Source organism: Brienomyrus brachyistius, chromosome 14, assembly GCF_023856365.1.
Source record: "Brienomyrus brachyistius isolate T26 chromosome 14, BBRACH_0.4, whole genome shotgun sequence".
NCBI lineage: Eukaryota > Metazoa > Chordata > Actinopteri > Osteoglossiformes > Mormyridae > Brienomyrus > Brienomyrus brachyistius.
Window position 1 is genome coordinate 9,433,571 of NC_064546.1, and position 25,108 is coordinate 9,458,678.

General features: G+C 41.6%; 1 long non-coding RNA gene across 1 annotated transcript; it reads right to left on the bottom strand.

Moving 5' to 3' along the window:
• Nucleotides 1-11,220: 11,220 nt before the first annotated feature.
• Nucleotides 11,221-23,457, bottom strand: LOC125707689 (uncharacterized). The gene is made up of 6 exons (XR_007382339.1): nucleotides 23,308-23,457; nucleotides 22,792-23,139; nucleotides 12,883-13,233; nucleotides 12,218-12,337; nucleotides 11,684-11,730; nucleotides 11,221-11,527 (listed from the first exon to the last, which is right to left on the bottom strand). It is a non-coding gene; the product is annotated as an uncharacterized LOC125707689 (long non-coding RNA).
• Nucleotides 23,458-25,108: the final 1,651 nt, after the last annotated feature.

Here is a 25,108-nt window from a genome sequence, read left to right on the forward strand (position 1 = left end):
TCATATGATATTTTAACACACAGTACTTTGAACTGGTTTGTTTGGCGCAAAAGGGCCGATATGCAGACACCATCACACATGGCAAATACGGTCAATGACTGTTTCACTTTGCACCTTCAGCCCTGAGCCGCGTAATCTCAGCACCTTTAATAACAACCATTGCTGCCTCCTACAGGTGGGAATACACTTAGACAATAGTAAATATCACTAAGGCAGGCAAGTACCTCTCGTTTCAAGTGTTGCAATACTATATAACATTATATTATAAACAATAAATACGAATAAATAAAAACATTAAACAAATAAACATAATCAATAATATTCATGAATAATTATGCTTAATATACAAATAAAAGAATAGCTCCTGCAGATGATTTCAGATAACTACTGGAACAATGAGTTCTGGAGGGGAGCAAGCTCTGTTACATGCTATAGAAATGTTGATCTGATTCCTTTCATTATCAGATTGTTACCACTGTTAAAAACCACAGATATTGTATTCTGATTGTATGCATTTCCTTATTAGGGCATGTCAGTTACTTCTGTTAAAAAATCCGTTTATTCTGACGTCGTAAATTTCCTGATCAGAGTTTACCCTCTTTAAAGTGATGGAGGTCCACTTGTGCCAAAGATACATCGATATGCATATGAGATTTCGTTTGTGCCAAAAATATGTAAATAGCACACAGTCCATGTCGACTGAGCATGTGACAAAGAATTTTTCTGTGACAATTCTATTTTGTCAATGAGTTTGTCTGTGGAGCCCCTGAAGGGACCTAATGGTGTCCGCTAATTAGATACCCAGAAATAAACTGTGTGGCTCCTGCCCAAGCATTGCTGCCCAAACAGCAGCTTCCTCCTTATGCCACCGAGGGAGGAGTAGCCAGTGGTTCCCCTGCCCCTTCCCCTCTCCCCCCTGCAGACGAGGATCATAACCATTCAGCACCCGACTCTACCTCCTTCTCGGTGAAGAAGTGCCGTGGCGAAACACTCAGGCAGCAGGACGAGGTAGCAGAAATTCTTGCCCCTATGTTGGTATGTCCAAATCCTCAAGGGGGAGATAAGGTTTGCTCATCTGACACTGTAGATGAAGGAGTTGAACATAAGAACATAAGAACTATACAAACGAGACGAGGCCATTCGGCCCATCAAGCTCGCTTGGGGAGAACTAAACTAATAGCTCAGAGTCGTTAAAATCTTATCTAGCTCTGATTTAAAGGAACCCAAGGATTCAGCTTGCACTACATTATCAGGAAGACTATTCCATACTCTACACGCTGCGTAAAGAAGTGCTTCCTTAAATCCAGCTTGAAATGTTCTCCCGCTAATTTCCACCTATGGCCACGAGTTCGTGTATTTAAACTAATGCTGAAGTAACTATTTGGTTGAACAGCATCCAAACCTGTTAGAATCTTATATACCTGGATCATGTCCCCCCTCAATCTCCTTTGCTTGAGACTGAACAGATTTAGCTCAAGTAACCGTTCCTCGTATGACATTCCTCTAAGACCAGGAATCATTTTTGTGGCCCTACGCTGCACCTTTTCTAAGGCCACAATGTCCTTTTTAAGATATGGTGACCAAACCTGCACACAATATTCTAGGTGAGGTCTCACCAAGGAATTGTATAATCTTAGCATTACCTCCCTTGACTTAAACTCCACACACCTGGAGATATACCCCAACATCCTATTGGCCTTTTTTATTGCTTCCCCACACTGGCGAGAATGGGACATGGAAGCATCAACATACACACCAAGGTCTTTCTCATGATCAGCTACCTTTATTTCAGTGACACCCATGAAATACCTGTACTTTATATTTCTGCTCCCTAGATGGAGTACCTTATATTTATCGACGTTAAATTTCATCTGCCAGGTATCGGCCCAGTCACTAATTAAATCAAGATCCCGCTGTAGCTGCTGAGCCACTAATTCAGTATCTGCTACACCACCCACCTTGGTGTCATCTGCAAATTTCACCAGTTTACTGTATATATTGGTATCCATATCATTTATGTAAATTAGGAACAATAGTGGTCCTAAAATCGAACCCTGCGGTACCCCACTATGAACGCAAGCCCACTGTGAGTTGAAGGACATTGCCAGTGACCTGCTGGACCCCAGGCAGAACAGGCCTCACCATGCGACAGCCCTTCAGAGACTGGTCCTCCTGCGCATGGACTGGGGCATGATGCATCAGTTTAAACAGGAGCCTGGTAAATCCTGCGAGTGCTACACCAAGCGACTGATGGCAGCATTCTCCAACTACAGTGGGATGGACTCCACAACGGACCGAGAGTGTATGTGATGTAAAATACACTAAGATAGGTAAAAACTCTTTTGTGGACTAAGTAAAACAAACATTTTATGTTCTAGTTTTCTTAAAACTACTGAAACAAATAATTGGCTACACTGCAGTTCCGCTGTTTTGTTTGGCACCCCTGCATGTCGTGCATTGTGTGGAAAAAACCTGAAGGCTGAGGAATGTTACGTAACACAGCTAGAATGTAAAAACTCTCTCTGGTGTAATTCACTGCATAAAACCAATGGTGTTAAGTGTGATGTCTTCTTCATAACACTCCCTGATGTTTGTGTCCGTGACCATGAGATAGGGTGGGCTGCTTTTCTTCCTTCCTTTGACTAGTATTCCTCCTAAATTGTTCATCTGTATTTGCTGCATTGGTACTTGATGTGCGTGTGCCTTGTGTCACGATCGCCATTTAACGGGAGCGGCGGACGGGCAGGAAACAGGCAAGGCAGGCAGGATACGGGGATTTATTAGGAACACGGGGTGCAGGAAACATCTCACGCAGACGGACTTCAATGACGGACACTGAACTCTAGTAAGACATGAACTCAAATAGACAGGACTGATTGAAAATAATCGGACACAGCTGGGTACGATCAGGGAAGCACACGTGGATAATCAGGGGGCGTGGCACACACGGTGGTCAGACTGTCCGGGACCTCCTCGGGGACTAGGGCAGGAAAGTCTGGAGCTGGGTCAGGGACAGGAGTGGGGCCAGGAACAAGAGCCCCAGGGGGCACAGTCATTTGAGGCGGAGGGAGCGCCTCGGGCGTGGGCTCTGGGGCCGCAGGGGGCAGCGGAGGCGGCTGCTCAGGAGCTACGGGCAAAGCAGGCGGCGGCTGCTCGGGCTCTGGGGCCGCAGGGGGCAGCGGAGGCGGCTGCTCGGGCTGCGCAGGAGCTATGGGCGACGAAGGCAACTGCTCAGACGCTGTAGCAGGAACCCAGGACTTTATGCTCAGCCCACTGCTGTTAACTCCGATGACTCACAACTGAGCAGCAATGCACATTTCGAATTCCATCATCAACATCAGGCAGATGACAAGACTGTTGTGGGTCTCATCAATAAAAACGGTGACTCAGCATACAAAGAGGAAGTGTGATGACTATCGGACTGCTGCAGAGCCAACAACCTGTCTCTGAATGTTGACCAAAGAGATGGTTGTTGACGTTAGAAGAACACAAAACACAGAGTGACCACTCTCTGCTGCACATCGATGGCTCATCTGTGGAGATCGTAGAGAGTACCAGATTCCTTGTTGTCCATCTGGCGGAGAATCTCACCAGGTCCTTCAACATCAGCTCCATAGTAAGGAAAGCACAGCAGCACCTCTACTCTCCACGGAAGCTCAGAAAAGCCCATCTCCCATTCTCACACTCTATTGGGGAACTGTTGAAAGCACCCTGAGCAGCTGCATCACGGTCTGCTTTGAGAACTGTGTCGCCTCAGATCACAAGTCCCTACAACAGATAGTGATGACAGGTGAGAAAATCATTGGGAGTATCGTGTTAGAGAAATATGTACTTTTTTTATCATCATTTTGCTAGACGCTTAGAAACAACACCCTGCCGCAGCTTGATCTTAATTGAGCAATAACACGTCTCAAGAACTGTCGCTTGAATATTTCCACCCCATATATGGTGACAAACAATGTTCAATGTCAGTTGCATATCCTGTTTGTGTACCTCAATAAAAGACACTGCGAGGGGAGTTACTCTTTCGAAGTTGGCTGAGTTCGACTGAGAGGCTGACACCTCGAGGTCAGGACCGGGCTTCCCTTTGTAAGGAAAAGTGGTAAAAATGTCCCAAGGTTCTTGGTTGATCATTTGAATGCAGACAATGTTAGGAATTTATGATCATGGGGGAAGCCAGGGAGAGAATGGGGGTTCCAGTTGGCACCACTATGGTGATAAGGATAAGATAAGGTGATAAGAATTGAATTACAATGATCATAAAAGTCTCCACCCTGTCCTGTCCCGTCCCTGTCTCAGGATCCTCACACTCCAGGGGGTCACTCTTTATATGTAAATTCACTCACAACACCTACACACAACACCTTGGTGGGGAGGGCCTTTTTGGGTATAAAGGGGGGTGAAGAACTGTCTTCAATTTGTATCTGAGCTGCCTTTCAGTACCCGGTGTGTCTCTACACTGTATTACATTGTATTATTTTTGCTGTTCAATAAACCATCATTTTGCTGAAACTGCGGAGACTCTGCAAGTGGATTCCCTACACCTTGCAGCAAGTAAAACGTCATCACAGCTGTCTGTGTTGTTCTGTGTTCAGAGACTGGTTTGTTTCCAGCGCATCTTCAGAAGAAGATAACCCTAACATATCTCTCCCCTCCATCACAGATATTCACACCACACACTGCATCCGCAAAGCCACCACCATTGTGGATGACCCCACCCACCCCTCACATTATCGTTTCACCCTCCTGCCTTCTGGAAATAGGTCCCGGAGCATTCGGGCCTTCACAGCCAGACTCAAACAGCTTTATCCCCCATGCCGTCAGACTACTGAACTCTCAGGGACTAATCTGATACCACACACACATACACTCATTAACACACTTTATTATTTAACTACTATTTTTTATCTTATTGTCGCCATGTTTACAGTTACTTTTATTTATTTTTATTGCTACCTCATTGGACAACCAAACTGCGCCTTCTCAGTACTGGGTTTACTGTGCTGTTTGTGCTCGTTGGTGTCAGTTGTCCTCTCTTTTTGCACTGTCCTGCAATGTTTGCACAGTTTTTGCTCATTATGCACCATACAGTATGTTGCTAGGTTGGTATGTGTTAGTCTTCTGTTAATTTAAGTAGCACCTTGGTCCGAGGGAAACAGTTTCTTTTGTAACTGTACTATACTCAACTGTGTAAAGTTAAAAATAACATTAAAGACCTACTTGACTTTTACTGAACAGGTGCTAAAGTGAAATTACTTGCTTCTGGGAAAGAACTCCAGCTGAAATTCTGTACAACAATTATGGGAGACATATGGGAAGGACGCGGTGTCAGACCTGCCCCAGTGGGACGAATGTGGTTTTCCTAGTAACAGCAGCTTCAGTCCCAATCAGATAAGCCAGATGCATCTGAAATTAGAGGAACGGGATCAGACTGGTTGCTCAGGGACTAATGTGGTAGAACTAAAACAGAGACAAATTGGACGGTGTTTCAATTGTGGGAAAATGAGACAAAGCAGGCAGAGGAGATGCGGGTGGCAAAGAAGCATGAGATAAGGAATGCAGAGAATGTGGATGAGGGTGAGACTCCTGTGAAAACTGTGTATTGAAAATTAGGGCCATAGTATTGTCATCCATCCTGTCAGGGTATGGAAATACACTGAGGGTAAATGGCCTAATGCAGGAAGTGTCTTAATCCTATAACATCCAGCTGATTCAGGCTGTGGGGGACAGTGTAGTACTGCACTCTTCTGGCTGGGACCTTGAATAAATGAATGAATGTTACATTTATACAGCCCTTTTCTAAGATACACAAAGAGCTTTACAGAAGCACTGGGGAGCCACTTCAACCCAAACGTGAGGCAGCAGGAGAGGGGGCCCAGGCAGAGAGAACAGCCAACAAGACGGGTGCTTCCACAGACAGGACGGGGGCCCCGGCAGACCAACGCTGACGACTCCTGGGACCAAGTCAACAGAGCAGCTGTCGTCATTGTGACTCACCCTCATACATCCATCCATTGTCTAAACCGCTTATGCTACTGGGTCGCGGGGGGTCCAGAGCCTATCCTGGAAGGATCTGTGCACGAGGCAGGGAACAACCCAGGACGGGGGGGCAGCTCATTGCAAGGCACATTCACACACCATTCACACACACATGCACTCCTACGGCCAATTTAGCAAGAGAGAACATGCAAACTCCCCACACATGTGACCCAGGCGGAGACTCGAACCTGAGTCCCAGTGGTGGGAGGTAACAGTGCTAATCACTGCACCACCAAGCAGCCCCACCCTCATACATGATTTCTGATTCTTGATTTTAATCCCCTTTTCTGTTTTTGGCAACATATAAAGTGCTGTGAATGTCACTGTCAGATTGTCATATCATCCTCCAGTTGTCCCTTGTCACCCTGGATGCACATTGAGTGTTTGCTAAATATTTTATCTTGTAGTGTTCCTGATTTTTTCCTGTGTTTTAATTTGCAATTCTCAAATTTCATGACTGGCATCCGTGGGGACGATTAATTAAACCTGTTAACTCTGCACTTCAATTTCAAACTGTTGGTAACATGTGTACATATTTTTGTCTGATCTTTTCACCACCAGGTGGCGATATAGCAACTCCAGAGTTATTGATGGCTAGAACAAAAAAAACACAGTAACACAGAGGTGTAGCTAAAAATTCTGGGCCCCTGACAGAATGTCACCTTGCGCCCTCTGTCGAATTTTACATTCTGTGAAAGAGATTTGTTGAGCCATCTTCCAATGTAATCCAATCCAGCTCTTTATTTGAAAAGCACTTTAAACAACCTTATGGACCAAAGTGCTGCACAAAGGAATAAATAAAAACATTCACACACTTAAAAACGAAGTAAAAGAAATTTAATAAAAACCAAAACATTCAATGTGAGTAAAAGGCCATTAATAAAAATTTAAAAAAATCAATTAATTAATAAAGAAAAGGCTAAGATTAAAATAAGATTTACTATTAAAATTAACATCTCACAATGTGTCAAAGGTGAAGGAGAAGAGATTAGAAGAGATTTAAAAACGGACAGAGGGGATTCCTCTCTAATGTGAAAAGGCAAGTCATTCCACATTTTAGGAGCTGCGACTGCAAAGGCTCGATCCCCTCTAAGCTCACGCTGAGTCTTAGGAACCGTCAGGAACAGCTGATCAGCTGACCTGAGAGAGCGGGTGGGGGTGTAAGGGTGAAGCAGCTCACAGAGGTCAGATGGAGCAAGACCACTGAGGGCTTTAAAAGCAAATAACAGAATTTTAAAATGAATCCTAAAATGTACGGGCAGCCAGTGGAGTGAGGCTAAAATGGGGGAGACATGCTCATATTTCCATGTGCGGCAGCATTTTGAACCTTCTGGAGGTGAACAATAGTGGAGCCTCTAACCCCAACATAGAGGGCGTTACAGTGGTCCAAACTAGTAGTGACAAAAGAGTGGATTACTGTCTCAAAGTGCTGCCTAGAAAGAATTGGCTTTATTTTGGCCAACTGCCTCAATTGTAAAAAGCTTGACTTGACAACTAACCTTATCTGAGTGTCAAACTTAAGGTTGGTGTCGACTTTAACCCCTAGGTGTGTGATGACTGGTTTACAATATTGTTCCAAGGAACCTAAAATTACAGTGGAGGTCAGAGGAGTGGAGTTACCAAAAACCAACACTTCTGTCCATTACCTCCCCACTTCCTTGTTAGTTACAATATTTGTTCTGCATTACTGTACTGCTTTGGAGCCTTTTGATATTAAGGTGAATAACACAGGTGAAAAATTAAGGTGAAAAAAGAGACAGATGCATTGACAGCAGTCGTGGCCACACTTTGGACTGGGAGTGTAAGAGCAAAGGAAACTGAATCCACTATGTTCTGTCCTGTAAATTTTTATTAAACACCACATGACACACATACGAGTCCTGTTTTAACTTTCAGGGCTGATGGTCTGCAGCCTGGCTTGTGTTCTACAGTGCAGCGCAGGTGCAGTCACTGTGCTGAGCCCGGCGTTATATTAATGACGCAGCCTTTCACACTGACCAGTGAGAAATAACCTTGAAAATGACTGTGCTCTTTGTGGTTCTCCTTTTTTCTTACCACCAAGCAAGAGACTAAACATATTTTCTACTTATCAGTTATCAGAAATCAGAAATGTCATGCAGTAATCAGAGGTTAGACAGCAAGAATGACTTTTGTATTTTTATCTTTTGTCAATCTTTTATCCAGCGACTACTAATTCTCATCGGGGTCTGGAGAGGGTGGGACCTGTCCCAGGAAGCACAGAGCACAGGCCTGCATGGGATGCCATTCCACACAAGCAAAAACAATTAAGATGGTCAGATTTGCCTCACTGTGTGATTTTGACTGAAAGATGAACTAAGCACAGTCTTGTGTGTATAAAAATGCGTAGATTCATTTAACTTTAACAATGAGATTCAGCAACATGACCTTATAGTGTTAATGATCGGTATCTTACTGGTATTAACTGAATTATGCAAAATTCTACATTATTCTATATTATTGCACCCAAATTGTTCATACTGACTAAATGTAATTACTGACATCCTGGACATACTGCTTTTTAGGTTTGAATTTAAAATGTTAGTAGACAAATTCATGCTGTCAATAACATCTCACTTGCTCACCCACTTTTAGATAAAAATACCCTTTGTGGTTTTTCTAGTGAAGCAGTGGGCCTGAGCTGAGGACCTGATGGTTGTGTGGTTTTCGCTCACTGAGAAGAGAGACACAAACACCCTGCTCTCAGTCGGTCAGTCTTCCTGTAAAATGCAGAGGTGAGACTGCTAGTGGAAAATTACTGACTGCAGCGTCAACAACACATATAAACAGCAGCACAAACAAAATGTTCCACAAATGCAGGACATCTGTATGCTTACAGCACACATCAGACACGGTGACCCTCAGCACTGAGCTCCTCCAGGCTCTGTGCTCTCCCTCTTCTCTTCAATTTCTACACAAATCACTGCTGCTCCAGTGAAGATCCTGAATTTTGCAGGTGATACTACTGTGTTTGCCATCATAACTGAAGGTGATGAGTCTGCCTACAGACTGGAAGTCGTACAGCTGACCATCCAGTTCTGAACTCACATTATCCCAAATGTCCACATGCTTAGACTCCTCTCATCATCAGGGAGGAGCGTCCCTTGGCACTGTAGAGTAGATGGATGAGAGCAGGCTGATAACAAGGCTGTCATCAATTTTATGTGACACCTCTCACCCCCCCAGCAGACTATGGAGGCCCGTAAGGGCAGCTCCTTCAGTAAGAGACTCAGACACCCGGCGTGTGACAGAACGGTACCGCAGGTCATTGGGCCCCACAGCAGTCAGGCTTTATAATCTGCACTCTGCTCATTGAACTTTTCCCCTGTTCACTGTCTTCTGATACAGTTTCTATCTGCTGCTGATCTGCAATATTGTTCCTCCTTATTCACTGATGTGCAGTGTTGCATTGAGCCAGTGCATTATGCCCTGTGTGGCAGCTTCCTTTGGGAGGCTAATATCTGGCACATGAGCAATAATGTTACATGCAATAGGATTGTGTATAAGTTAAGGATTGTGTATAAGTTAATTTTAATATTCCTATAATATTCCTCTGTATGTAATATATTCTTATTTTTTGTTTCTATTATTACCCTATATTTATATATACATCCATTTATTTTACATTCATAATGATGTTGTTTGTTGTTTTGTGCCCCACTGCTCTTGTAACAAGCCTCAGTCTTGACTCTCCCTTTTAAGGTCTTGGCCTTAAATCACACTCGATATAGGTGGTGTCGTCCCCATCACCCTGACCAGGATACATGCTGTAAGATTAATGGATGGTGTTTATCTGTGTGATGAAAAAGAATGTGAATAAAACAAAAATGTACCATTATAAATGGGAGCCCTAGGATGTGTGGTGGTTAGAGATGTGGACTGATGAGAATTTTGCTTTTCTAAAGTTCTGTTGTGAAAACTGTACATTCCGTTCCATGTACAGTAGTGATATGTAGCAATCATGTGCTCCAGTCAAATGTCCAGCTGCATGAATAATAATGGTGGCTTGTTTGGATAAAATAACTTAGGCTGAATACTTGAAAGCGTGACCTGGGTGAGGTAGAGAGGAAACAGGGTCTTACAAGAAGCAGATATTGTTCTGTCTGTGTGGTTTTTACTCTTTGCAAAGTGAGTCCAGCACAGTGCAGTCAGTGGGTCAGTCTTCCTGAGCTGCATCTAACCAGTGGAAACATCTGCAGCACTGCAGAGAAGCACTCAGCAGACAAACAAACCCAAACAGCTTACAGCTGTATGTCACTTTTGGACAGAGGTGGACAAAGTACACAACTTCACTACTTGAGTTAAGTATAGATACTCCTCGTCAAATAATACTCAAAGTTTTTCAGTTAATTTTTTACTTCAGTTAAAGTACTGGAGTATTTGCATCTAAAAATACTTAAGTATTCAAAAGTACATTATGTTTTAAATGCAAGACATTTTTCAGAACCTAATGACTCCTGAACACCCCACTGAATACACTGACTGGCTTGTACATCTTGTAGAATAAAAAGCTTGTGGAATATGATACAATGACTATAGAAACACAACTGACATAACAAAAGTACAGCCATTGTCATTTTCATCTTATTTAACACCCCCCACCCCACTCACACAAAAGAGCATGGTAGTGTTCTTACAGAGCCGTAGCAGTGTGTGTGTGTGCATGTGTGCATGTGTGTTTGTGTGTGTGTGTGTCTATGTGTGTGTGTGTTTGTGTGTCTGTGTATGTTTGTGTGTGTGTCTATGTGTGTGTATGTTTGTGAGCCAAGTAACAAGACAGGGAGCAAGAAACAAAACTCCTCTTTCTTAATTATCCACATCGTTATTAACGACACAGGTATATATACAGGTACATATACAGGTACATGTATATACTCAAAAATACATCCAGAACACACAATTAAATGAAAAACGTAATTTAAGAACACTTGAAATTTTCATTCAGTTTCTTTCATCTGTTTAATATAATCGATCAGTCCCTGTGCGTTTGCCCCAAACCATTCAGCATGGTACACAAGGGAGACAAGTAAGCATGTGTGACATCAAAGAACTGATTGCAGCAACTCAGCCTTTCCACAACATTAAAGCCGCTTATTCCCCCCCATGCCATGAAGAAATAATCTCTGTGGCTCCCCTCTCCCCCTCCCTCAGCCCCCAGTCTGGCTTGAACATTTGCACTTCCAGTAAAAATGCGCCCCAAACACACTGACACCAAACTCAGCACCGGTGCTCCGTAAAATCCCGTGATTCAGTCTCAGAAGCACTGGCTCCCCTGCCCTCCTCTGAACATTATTAAAGCTACACCCTGAACACTCTGTGTGACTGACATGAATGAGAAGCATCTTTATTCATAATCTCTGTAGCGGAGGTCAGAATACAGAGTGTCATTATTCCCGTCTTTCTTCTGTCTCCTGGGTTTTGGCTTCTTAAGGTTCAGGGCAGCGTAATTCAGTGTGTCCTCGTCATGGCACTGTGGAGACAAAGATGGCAGAATTGGATGGATCAAATCGGTTTGCTATTACCTATTTTCACAAATAGCACTTAAAATGCTGATCCCAGGATGGAAATCAGTCTGAGGTTCATTTGTTTTACTGACGATTTGTAATTTGAAATATTTATTACATACTTGCTTGCGTGACCATTCCACTTTTGATATATCACTGTTCTTTTCATCTGTTTAAAATATATAACACATCAATATATTATTTAATTTCGCACGGTATCATACCGTGGTCAGATAACATTCCGAATTTTCAAGCAATCAACATCCTTTTTGTCTCAAAAATGAAAGTAAAAATGACTTCTGTCAATTTAAGTGTGCATGTTTGGATACGTGTCATTTGTTCTCATATATCATATATAATAAAATTGCTATAAAGGAGATCTTGGTAATAAAAGTTATTGATATGCAACTTATTGCAACATGTATATTTCAATAGATTTTGCAAAATATGAAAGATATAATACAAAAATGTAAATCTTACAGTACAAAAAGGTTTATATAAATAAGGTGAGATTTAATAATGGATTTTAAAACTGTATTACCTGCAAGAGTGGTTTTAATATGAAAATGTTATCTATCATAAAACAATTTTATATTTCTATAATTTGTTAAAATCTACATTTTGTCCTTCTGAGTGCATAAAGCCGGGCAGCGTACCTGCACAGTGTGTACAGGTCAGTTTACATCTTATACAAATGAGAGCAACGTTCAGAATAATGCTGCAAGATAAAACTATCAGCAAGCCAGAGTGAAGAGGATCCAGCAGCTTCTGAAAGCCTGTAACAAAGAGATAGATTTCAGCATAATGATATAGAGACACATTTCCCATTTGCTTACATTACATTAGTTAAAGATCAAATCGATAACACATTACAGCAGTTGTTTTGTAAATAGTCCATTTTTAACATGAACTTCTAGTATTTTGTATTTTAACAATTTATATTAATATTTGAAATAATTATTAAATTAGGCTCCGGACCCCCCGCGACCCAATAGGATAAGCGGTTTGGAAAATGGATGGATGGATGGATATTAATATTTGAAATAATTATTAAATTAGGCTCCGGACCCCCCGCGACCCAATAGGATAAGCGGTTTGGAAAATGGATGGATGGATGGATAATTATTAAATTAACATCTGTGTAATTTAATTTAAGCACTTAAATTAGAAAATTCATTACATTAAAAAAAAAAATAAATGTCTTAATAGCAGAATAAGCTAAATAAAACTTTGAAGCAGATATACTCTCCACACTGGGTGCTACCATCTATATCCAGCTGTGTGCCGTTCCCAAACAGCATCTCCCCACACTGGGTGTTACCATCTATATCCAGCTATGTGCCGTTCCCAAACAGCATCTCCCCACACATGGCCACAGCGCAGTAGTAAGTCCCAGCATCGGAGAGGCTGAGGTTCCCCTTGGGGAGGCTGTAGACGCAGCTCCGTGTAGGAGATCCAGCCTCAGGGCTCTTCTCACACTCATCACTGCTGTTTCCATGGCTGTAAATGACTCCAGGAAGGGATTCTCCTGATCCATGTCTGAACCAGTAAACACTGTGTTCTCCTGCACAGCTCCCAGTCTCTATCGTACACTGCAGGCTCACAGAGTCTCCTGGCTGCAATGTGTCAGACACAGGCTGCTGTACCACAGTCCTGCTGTTGGAGTCTTTACCTGAAAAGCAAAATAGTCATGATGACAGCCCTTTGAGAATAACAATGGAAAATACAGATCCTCAAAAATTGTTCTTACAGATTTTTGGGAACTGAATCGATGTTCTTCTAGCCATCCAAGAAATCAGTAACTTCTTGGAGAACAGCTGACATTCTTCTCTCTTTTTATTGTATTACTGCTTATTAGTATATATCAGGTAACACTATACATTAACTGCACCTACATAATACCTAAATAAAAATTATATGATAATAACAAACATTATAATCATATAATGTCTTGTATTAATGTATGAAGGTAGATGAATATAATTAATTTCAATTCAAAGAAATGAAGTGTGTAAAGTGTACTTTATATTTTCATGATTTTCGTGACTTTACATTTGGTTTATGTTGCCCCTTTTCCACAGGAAGGTATTTATTGTTTTTGCATATTTAGCTCTTGATGTGTTTTGGTATTTTTGAGCATTTTGCTGTAGTACCTGCATAATTTAATTCAAGAGCCGAAGAGCTGTTTGCCCATTACTAGTTTGTCTATCTTTTAACATTAAAGAAAAAGTATACATAGTAAAAGGAATTACTTGGTTTCGTAGTTCCTCCTATTTATTTTCTTATGCACACAAAAGTAAGTTTTTCCGTTCAACCATAGCACTACAGCGAAAAGCAAAACGTCATGGCAAATACAATTATGCTTTATTCCAATACACATTGCTAATTTTTCATTATTATTACATTTATTCAGCATAATATCTTCAAAGGTTTCATGATTTAATTTGCAATCTTCTGGCCTGAAATCTTTTCCTGCTACACTGAAGACTCTCTCAGCGTGTGCAGAGAAAGCTGCAGCCAAAGGGTTGGCATCCTCTGATAAACATGGTTGGTTCAGGTATCGGTGACATTATGTGAACCTTTCATGGCAGGAATAGGGACTAGTTTGACTTTTGATGCAGGAAAAGTGTTTGGGACTGTTAGGTTGAAGAAACAGTTGTTAATCATTTCTGTATGATCAGCAATGAGTGTAAATATATATGTATACGTTATTTCTTATCTTCTAGCCACATACTCTTAGCTATTGTACTCTAAGTAGGTGGTTAACAGCTGCCTACTTAGATAAGAATCTCACTTCCCTCTCTTGCGCCCCCCATTGACTATAAATAAAGAAGACAAGGGGAACCACCCTTTGTAACACATTCTGCTGTAGTTTGCATTGCAGAGAGTGTGGGTACCCTTGCAAGTAAAACTGTAACCTGTGTGTGTCTCATAAATGTGGAGTTGGGGTGGAAACGCCGGGCGCTTTCCCCAACATAGAATTTGGTCCTTCGAGCCGGATCCGAGGAACCCCGAAGACGTCTCCAGTACGCCGAGAGAAGCGACACCGAAGTCTGTCGACAGCCACTCGAAGTCGGGTGCAAGAAAGACCTGTGATGTGAATTCGTCATCAGGCCGGTGGTTAGAACTGCGCTCGACGTCTGGTGATGTCTGAAGGACCTCGGTGACGGATCAGAGAGCACACTATACAGGTGAGAGATATGGCACCTAAGTGAGTAGGTGGCCAAGTGAGAGATACGGCACCTAAATAAGTAGGTGGCCAAGACATGCATGTGGTTGAGGTTAGCCGAAATTAACCGGGAGAGAAAGTAGGCGTTGTTGGAAATATATACAGTGTTGTATGTGGATGTGTTTTTATAGGTTTTAGATTAACCTACACGATCCACCCTAAAAGCAACAACATACTGGTGACTGAAGGATCAAGGACGGGTTTCATCCCTGAAAACTAACACCGCTGCTCTAATAGGGAGCAGTAGAAGGCCGTGTTAGTGTCCTCCTGAGGTCTCATGCCAGAGACTTGCTTTTAGGATTTTTTATTTTTTGTAGTGTATCCATTAAAAGGTAACAATGGGGAAGAATCAAAGTAAACAAATGGAACTAGAGGGAGATGAGAAGTTTATGGAAGGATATAAGCCAGGATCAGGACAAATAAGTAGTCAGAGATGGAGGAAAAAAACATGGGTTTGAAGGAAAACTCCACACTCCAGATATATTAAAATTACAGGGAAACTTAAAACTGGAGATGTTACAGACTACCAATAAGAAAGAAGGTAAAGACAGAAAAAAAGAATATGTTTTTTCTGATGCATGGTTAGAACAGAGTAAATTAAGAGATAATAAAAGACAGCAAAAAAAGGGAAATAAGGAGAAAAAATTACAGGCGACTTTAATTACACTAGATGAGGAGACGGCAACAAAATCTTCTGCCGCTCCAGTTCCCTTACTGCCCCCACAAATTCCAATGATTGCGCCTGCACCAGTTCCAGCTGTAAATAGACGACAAATAGGAGGAGGGGAATCATCTCGAATGATGACCCGAGGGTCTAACCCTTCTCTGTATCCGTTAAAGGATCTGGAGACAAGTAAAGTACGCTGGCATCCAAAAAATGACACAGAACAGGAAGACTGGGAGAATGATTTGGTGTGTCCACTCGTAGAAGTGGCAAATCCAAATCGAGGCCCAAATAATGCAGGACCCGAAACTATGTTAGTATATAGACCCTGGACCGCTGAGGATAGAACAGCGGCTTTAAAAGGAATACCCCCGGTTGAAGAAGGGGTACCCGAGTTTTGGACTGCCATCCTAGAATTACAAAGTAGTTTTCATTTGAACGGCAGGGAAATGTATAGATGTCTCAGACAGTTGTTTACCCATAAATGGGGACGTGTAGCGGGAGACTTCACAGGACATGGTAATAATGATGAAGTCTTAGCACATGACTCGCAGGAACTCATACAAGCATTACGAGACTTGCGAAACAGGGTAGAGACAGCCTTCGTAAGACGCGCAGACTATGGACGAATAGCGCAATGTAAACAAAAAGATGGAGAGGAACCTGAGGATTTTATGGATAGAATGAGAGTTGTATTTAGAGGAAACTCAGGGATCCCATTTGATGAAGAGGCAGTAGGAGTGTACCAACAACAGCTAAAACGAGCTTTTGTCGCAGGCCTAAAGCCCGAATTGCGAAAATATCTTGACAAACATTGGGTACATCAGAATACTGGTTCAGTCCAACAAGCACTATAATATGCTCAACACGCGCAGAAAGCGCAGAAACAGGAAAAGACAGACACAATATTCAGCGCCTCAGAAGTAGTAGCGCTAGTGCAAATGAATCCTCCGGGGAGGGGAGGATTCAGAGGAAGGTCAAGAGGCCGAGGAAGGGGGAGAGGTGTTTTCAGAAACAATTACAGGAATTCGTCTCAGCAAGATAACATTTGCTGGACATGCAGGAAACCTGGACACTTAGCTAGGAATTGTAGAGTAGGGAAACAACCATATAACCCAAACTCCATTGAAAACAATGATCAATGACCCCCCTCGGAGGCCCCTGTTACCGACACCATCCGAGGCAAAACAGAGGTGATTTTAAGAAAGGAAACGGAGGTCACTTTACAAGACCTTTTAGATAAGGAAATAGATTTACAAGCAGTGTGTCAGTTATTAGCAGAAAGGCAGTGGGAAACCTTGCCAAGTCGGAAGTTAGTCATAAACGGCAAAGTATATGAATGTCTGTGTGACACTGGAGCATGTAGGACTGTCCTAACCTCCAGTCCTCCCGGAGTCACATATTCTTCATCAGTCATAAATATAAAAACGGCAGGAGGTCAGACAGCCAGACATCAGTTAACAAACCCAGTTGCAGTAAAAGATAAGGAAACTGGACTTGAATGTCAAGCACAGGTGTTAATAAGCCCTTCTTGTCCTGTTAACTTGTTAGGCCGAGACCTTATGGTACAAATGGGCATTAGCGTGGTTGCCACAGCCACTGGCATGAAAGCAATCGTAAATGAAGAAGCTTATGTTGTGCAAGGAACCACAACACCACAATATTACTGGTCTCTGGACCTAGGGGGAACTGCACAGACACGAGAATTATTGCGGAAAACTAGAGAAAAGCAGTCCCCTAGACAGGCCCAGTTCATGCCTGACGATGCCTTACACGTCACTATGTGGTACAAAGACACCCTTGGACCAGATTATGTCTATGACAAAACGTTTCATGCCCTCCAAGACACTTGTATTACCTTACAACATATGTATGTTAACCCCACCACTGGGTTTTCAGCAGCCTCAGTCATTTTATCTAACAAGCAACAGGCTGTATTTAGAGAGAGAACACCACACGTATCTCTTTCAAAACCACCCCAGATGCAGTGGAGAGATGTAGAGATGTTCTTACGAGATTCTATGCACAGTTACAATGACTACCAACCCGTATCTGGCTCCTGTTGGAGCTATGATGAGAAACACAATGTGTGGCGGTTTCCTTTGGGATGGAGAGTTCAAACCACTCCCACCACACACTTAAAGGACCCAACCTGACAAATTTTTTCAACCCTGGAGGAGGGATCATGTCCAGATCTAGATCGCCTCCCAGAAGGGTTGTGGTCGTCCTCCCCCACTGATGTAGGGCTGGTAAAGGGGTTTCCACCTTACAAAGTAATTGTGAAATCAGAACACCGTCCGGTAGTTAGGCAATACCCATTAAAACCTGAAGCAGAAAAAGGTATAGCCCCTGTAGTGCAAGACATGTTAGCATCAGGAATATTGCGAGAGGCTCCTGAAGCCACTTGCAACACTCCTATCTTTCCAGTCCAGAAGGGACATACAGGGAAATGGCGCATGGTGCAGGATTTAAGACCGGTTAATAACATAGTGCAACATGCAGCACCAGACGTGCCTAACCCACACTTATTGCTCAACTCATTGACTCCTGATAAAAGCTACTTCTCAGTAGTGGATCTTAGTAATGCATTTTTCTCAGTACCATTGCACCCTGATTCTCAACATTTATTTGGATTTACCTATAAAGGGAAAAAATATACATATACTAGACTCCCTCAGGGATTTTCTGAAAGTCCACATGTATATACCATGGCCCTTAGATACTCTATGAGTACCTGTGAAATACCATCACATAGTCAGGTATTACTATACGTGGATGATATCTTAATAGCAGCAGATTCAGAACAACATTGCAAAGAAACTACCCTAACTGTGCTTCAGCATTTATACAATACTGGACATAAAGCTTCTAAACAGAAGTTGCAGTATTGCAAAAAGACAGTTGTCTATTTAGGGCATAACCTTTCACAAAAAGGTCGCTCGCTGCTAGAGATAAGGAAACAAGCTATACAGGAAGCACCTAAACCACAGACTAAACAACAGATGATGTCCTTTTTAGGGCTCTGCAATTATTGTAGAGAATGGTTACCAGATTATGCTTTTCTAGTTCAACCTTTGCAAAATTTAATATACGGGAAGGAGATGACTCTAAAGGACAAAATACAATGGACTGAGGACGGAGAAAATGCTTTTACAAATTTAAAAAGAATGTTGCAAACCAATGTGACCCTTGCTCTACCAGATTATCAACAACCATTCACCCTATGTGTAGATGCTAATCAAGGTTATATGAAAGCAGTATTAACACAGCCATTCGGAGCAAAAGAGAGACCGTTAGCATTCTATTCAAAACGATTAGATGCAGTAGCAGCTGGCTTTCCACAGTGTTTACAGGCATGTGCAGCTGCTGCAGAAGCAGTAAAGGTATCAGCAGAATTGGTACTTTGTCACCCCCTCATACTTAAAGTTCCTCATTCTGTGTCTCTAATCTTGTTGCAGACACCGCTTCCATTCTTAACACATACAAGACATCTTACCTTAGTGTCACTTTTGCTCTCACAACCTAACATTGAACTTCAGCGGTGTGGCCTATTGAACCCTAGCACGCTCCTCCCCACCGCAGAGGATGGGGAGCCACATTCTTGCAAAGCAACAATAGAAGAACAAACAAAACCAAGAGCAGATATTCTGCAAACTTTTATACCAGGATCAGAAGTTGTTTATGTAGATGGCTCAGCATCAAAAAATGATATGGGAAAAAATAAAGTTGGGTATGCTGTAGTTACATCTACTGAAGTGTTAGAAGCCAATGCACTCCCTTCTACTTGTTCAGCACAAGCGGCTGAACTCTATGCTGTGATCAGGGCATGTGAACTGTTCAAGAACAAGTCACTTACTATCTACACTGATAGTCAATATGTGTTTGCAGCTGTCCATCACCATGCAAGAGTCTGGAAAAATAGAGGTTTTAGAACATCACAGGGCACATCTCTTACTCATACAAATTTGCTACTTAGATTATTAGACGTTGTGCATTTACCGACTCACTTTGCACTGTGCAAATGCAAAGCACACCAGACTGATGACTCTGCAGAAACCGCAGGAAATAGTTTTGCAGATAAAACCGCCAAAGAAGCGGCACTGAAACAACCTACCTTATCAGTGGCAGACATTCTTTTTATAGATAGCGATGTGCTATGTGATGCACAGATTCATGCTCCTAAAATAGAAGTACAAAGTTGGATCAAAAGAGGAGCAATACAACGAGAGAAAGTTTACTATATGAATGACAAGCCCATCCTACCAAAAAATTTATACAAAACAGCTGCTTTGGTGAGCCATGGAAATACTCATGTCTCAACAGGAGGGATGGTACATATCATACAACAATATTTCTATGCTATAAATTTTTCTGATTATGCAAAACAATTTTGTAGGACATGCTTAATTTGTTGTAAACACAATGCACAAGGAAACATCAGACCAAAACGTGGCCAGTTCCCCACAGCTGAGTATCCGTTTCAAGTTGTACATATGGATTTTATTGAATTATCTTGGTCACAAGGAAAGAAATACTGTCTAGTTATTATAGACACCTTTTCTAAGTGGGTAGAAATATACCCTGTAAAGCATTGTGATGCAATGACCGTTGCAAAATGTTTGGTAAGCCATTATTTCCCTACCTATGGCATACCTCATATTATAAGATCAGACAATGGGACTCATTTTGTAAATCAGACTATGTCCCTTTGCTCACAAGCATTAGGTTTTACGCTTAAGAATCATTGTGCGTATCACCCTCAGAGCGCAGGCTTAGTGGAAAGGACCAACGGCACTATTAAAACAAGGCTAAGAAAGACAGTGGAAGAGACAAAAAGGCCGTGGCCAGAATGTTTGTCTCTAGTAAAATTATGGATGAGAATAACTCCCACTCCTGCAGGATTAACACCTTTTGAAATAGTGTATGGTAGACCATTTCCCCTAGCAACTGAAATGAATGACATAGAAAAAGCAGACCGAGAAAATACGCTGGCCGATTGGATGCGTAAACTACTAACATCACAACAAAAACATAGCCCCAGTAGTCTGCCGGTAAATTCTGTTTCTACTCAACAGGATAACTTGCAGCCGGGAGATTGGGTCCTGGTCAAGGTCCTGTTGCGGAAAGATTGGAGCACACCTCGGTGGGACGGTCCTTATCAAGTCCTCCTTACAACACCAACAGCAGTAAAGATCGCAGAACGACCTTCCTGGATACACAAAAGTCACTGTAAACCCATCAAGCCCTTATCAGAGGCCTCAGCAACAGAGTAGCAGTGGAAGTCCGCTACAAAGGCACAGTAACCAATAGGGTGCTGTTGTCTCAACCCGGTGAAGAAAACAACTGAGCTGCACTCTATTTAGGATGGCCCTGATAGGGTGGGGATGTGGTAAAGTGACTCTAGGGGTCATTCTTGTTGTAGGACTTGTATGGTTGTCCTGGCTCTCACCAGCTCCATTACAGCACCTACGGCGATGGACCCATGATGACTTCCATCTACGCCCGTTGCCCGCTGACCACTCACATCCATTTATGCAAAACTACTGGTACCGATATGTACATGATACTGTAACAGCGAAAAATGTGACAAATTGCTATGTTTGTTCAGTAATGCTCACTCATAGTGAAGGACCTACGGTGTATGGCAGAGCTATGAATATCTTCTGCAGGTATAGGATATCAAAGTAATGTTTCACTTATATTTTCTTTTGTTTTTCATTTTATTTTTCTGTTGTTTTATTACTGTTATACCATGTTTGAAAATGTTTATTAATCAAGCTCTTAACGCTGCTTTTCGGACACGCAGTACAATGTTTCTCTCCCTTACCCAAACTATAGAGACAGAGCCTGTTTCCAGCGATGGCGATGAAGAAGACATATAATTCATAATGACGGCCGAGCCGAAAGCACCCGTGCAGGGCTCGGACCTGAAGAACCGGAATTAAATGTTTTCCAGGATAATGACAATGTGGTCTAAATGAAGGTTGTACCTAAAGTGCTTTTGCAACTTGTACAATGTTGATGCTTCTGATCATACTGTCATGATAAACAGGAGGGACTGTTAGGTTGAAGAAACAGTTGTTAATCATTTCTGTATGATCAGCAATGAGTGTAAATATATATGTATACGTTATTTCTTATCTTCTAGCCACATACTCTTAGCTATTGTACTCTAAGTAGGTGGTTAACAGCTGCCTACTTAGATAAGAATCTCACTTCCCTCTCTTGCGCCCCCCATTGACTATAAATAAAGAAGACAAGGGGAACCACCCTTTGTAACACATTCTGCTGTAGTTTGCATTGCAGAGAGTGTGGGTACCCTTGCAAGTAAAACTGTAACCTGTGTGTGTCTCATAAATGTGGAGTTGGGGTGGAAACGCCGGGCGCTTTCCCCAACAGGGACGTTTCTTAGGTTAGAAACTGCCGTCACTGCAGCCAACACTGACTTTTAAGGAGAGACACTCAGCTCTTCCTATGAGCAGATCCACCATGGTGCACAAAATGACAGTATAATTATTATTTTAGGTGACACTTCAAATGTTGCATTATTTCATTCTTTACAAAACGACATTTTTATAACAATGATGTATAACAATGTTAATGTGTTTATGTATAATTCATATTTAAATTAAAGTTCATATTTTAGTTAAAAGCTACACCTACAGTACGTATATGAACTTGAATTTGAATCCAAACCCTTTTTCGTTCTTCTTCTTTAAATTCAAATATAAATTTCAATGCCACAACCTGTTTTCAACCACAATTCAAATGTAATTCAGATTAACAAAATGAACTGAAATTCAAGTTCATATATGTATTCAAAATCCTGAATTTTAGGATACGTATTTGAGAATTTCATTCTCAAATCAGTTCTGAATGGTGCACATCCCTAGTTCATATGTTAAATCATGCATTTTTTTTTTCAGAGTGAATACACACTGACTGCTCAGATAAATAACGTCAAAAATAATTTTCTTTTGTTGCTTAAGATTTTTGCACAGTCCTATACTGTATATAACAACTCAAACATTTTTTTATGTTATTTGTTTTAAAGAGGCTGCAATGTGTAACATTAACATCTGTATAAAGAGAAGGTTAGGCTTTTGGCTGACAGCAAGCAAAATGCAACAAATTGTATAATAATAATAATAATAATAATAATAATGAATGATTTTTGTTTGATGTTTAGAAAAACATTTATGGAACAAAGCAGACAATAAGGTATCTTTGCTAATTTTATATTGACAAACAACTAAACTGTCAAAATTATTTTGCAGGGAATAATCTTACTGACATTATAATAAAGCAAATATGAAAATAGTTGGAATCTCATTTACCTGTGATTATGACAAAGGTTCCATTCCCGAAGGTGACCTCATGAAGAAACACAGCAGCACAATAATACACTGCAGAATCTGACGGCTCCACGTTAGAAATAGTGAGGTTAAAACTCCCCTCTGCATTCAGTAAGGAGTAACGTTTTATGCTTTTATATTCCTTGTAAAATTCACCAGGTACGTAGAGAAGTGCTTTCGCCATGGGCTGGGGCTTCCGACCAACAGCTTGCTTAAACAAAGTAACAAAAGTTGTTTCTCCTTGACAGAAGCATGTCAGGGTCACACTGTCTCCAAGCTGAACCCTCATCAGGTGACTGGGCTGAACAACATCTGTAGTCAGTGCAGTGTCTGCAAAAACAGAAAAACAAAAAAAATCATAATCAAATAAGACATATAATAGTAATCTAAATAACTATTAACTATGATGCAGATTAAATGGCCAAATTCCACTGATCACATCATACAGATAAATGAAAATATTAAAATCCCAAAATAATTTATATTATAGGGCCTTACTAATGAAAATGAGAAGACCAAAGAGTCTGAACATTTTTGTGCTTCCACTGTTTAGAATAAACTGCTCTGCTGCTAAGTGAGAGATCATGGTCGTGGTCGGGATGAAAGGGCAGGAAACAGAGAGGAAACAGAGAGACACACATCAGGCTGATCTGATTGGCTGTTCACATGGGAACTTAAGTAACAGTGAAAAAGCATTTTAATGTGCACTTACATGACGTTTATTAATTTACTCCTTAACATCCAGTTAAAATGAGAACAATTAGATAAACAGGAGCAGATACTGAGCATATAAAGTTCTTTGTACAGAGTGCTGAGATACTGTGGGAGAGCATTTGCTAATCATCTCTCTCAGACAAGCTCAGCACAGTATGAGTCTGTTATCTATCTGATATTAGACAGTCTCTCATACAGTAATAATAATTGATACTTTATTGGTCCCTGTGGAGAAATTGTCTTAACTTCTCTCTCAACTTGCTCTCTTTTTTTTAGAGTAAACAGAGTAAGTTGTCTGCGAAGGGCAGCCACCCATAGTGATGCCCAGTGAGCTGGGGGTTAAGGGCCTCGCTCAAGGACGCAGAGATGTGCTGTGGCTGGGTTTGAACCAGCGACCATCTTATTACAAGCACACAGGCATTAGATCTTCTAATCACACTTAAAAGGCAGATTAAATGTTCTTTCCACCATGCAAACAGAATGTAAATTGTAGCTTTACTGCTTAGATTTACATTCACACATTTGCATTTAAAACAAGCATTTTAAGTGATGTACATGAGAGTAAATGGTGAATCAGTTTATTTGCCACTCTACACATTACATTGGCGCCCATTATAAGTAACTGTACAGTGACATTGCAGTTCCTCAGTTGCTTTGATGCATTTCTGGAATCACCCTTAACATCTGCAAAACTGTAAGTGCATTTCCCAAAACAATTCGTGCAAACAGCACCACACAGATGGACTGTCTACAAAAAAAGTCATAGAGGCCACCAGCAGCCCGAATACCACACCGTAAGGCCGTATGTTAGGATGCTCTCTATGGCAGAGCGGTAGGAGGCCACCAGCAGCCCGCATACCAGACCGTAAGGCAGCATGTTAGGATGCTCTCTATGGCAGAGCAGTTGAAGGTCCCGATCAAGAAATCCGACAAGTTTCCCCAATAAGCCAGTAACCCCGCTTCATAGAACAGGCCACAGGACTGGTTTTGGTGAGATAGTCCGAGTAGTAGGTAGAAATCAGGATGGAGACTGAGTGTGGGTCTAACAGGTGAGCAGATGTAGGACAGAATGTAGAGCCCTCTGGTGGAGTGCCTGTGCATGACTGAATGTATGGTTTGGGTCTGATGGTCTGAATAGTTGGTAGAAATAGGCACCTTCCTACCTGATGTGGTAGGTCTAGATAAGGGGTCACCAACATGGTGCCCCAAGGATGCCCCCAATGACCACATGAGTTGCCCGTGGACCTGTTCTATAAAATAGCACAACTCACCAGCGAACATCATCTAAAATTTTATTTTGTCCTGTTTCTAATCTATCACATTTGCATTTATATAGATTTGAAATTGAATATAAAAAAGCATTTAAAACATGTTTATCATGCATGAAGTTTAGACATGTTTAGGAGGGCGTTTAAAACTGATATCAAACTTCGTATGGCTCAGTACCCGTGAAGTAGCTCTCCGTTTTAAAAAGGTTGGTGACCCCTGGTCTAGATCTTGCAAGTTTGTTTGTACTGGCTGTGTGAACATACTGTAGCACTGTTAAGAATATGCAACACAGCCTGAGTTGGGGATCTGCTGTATG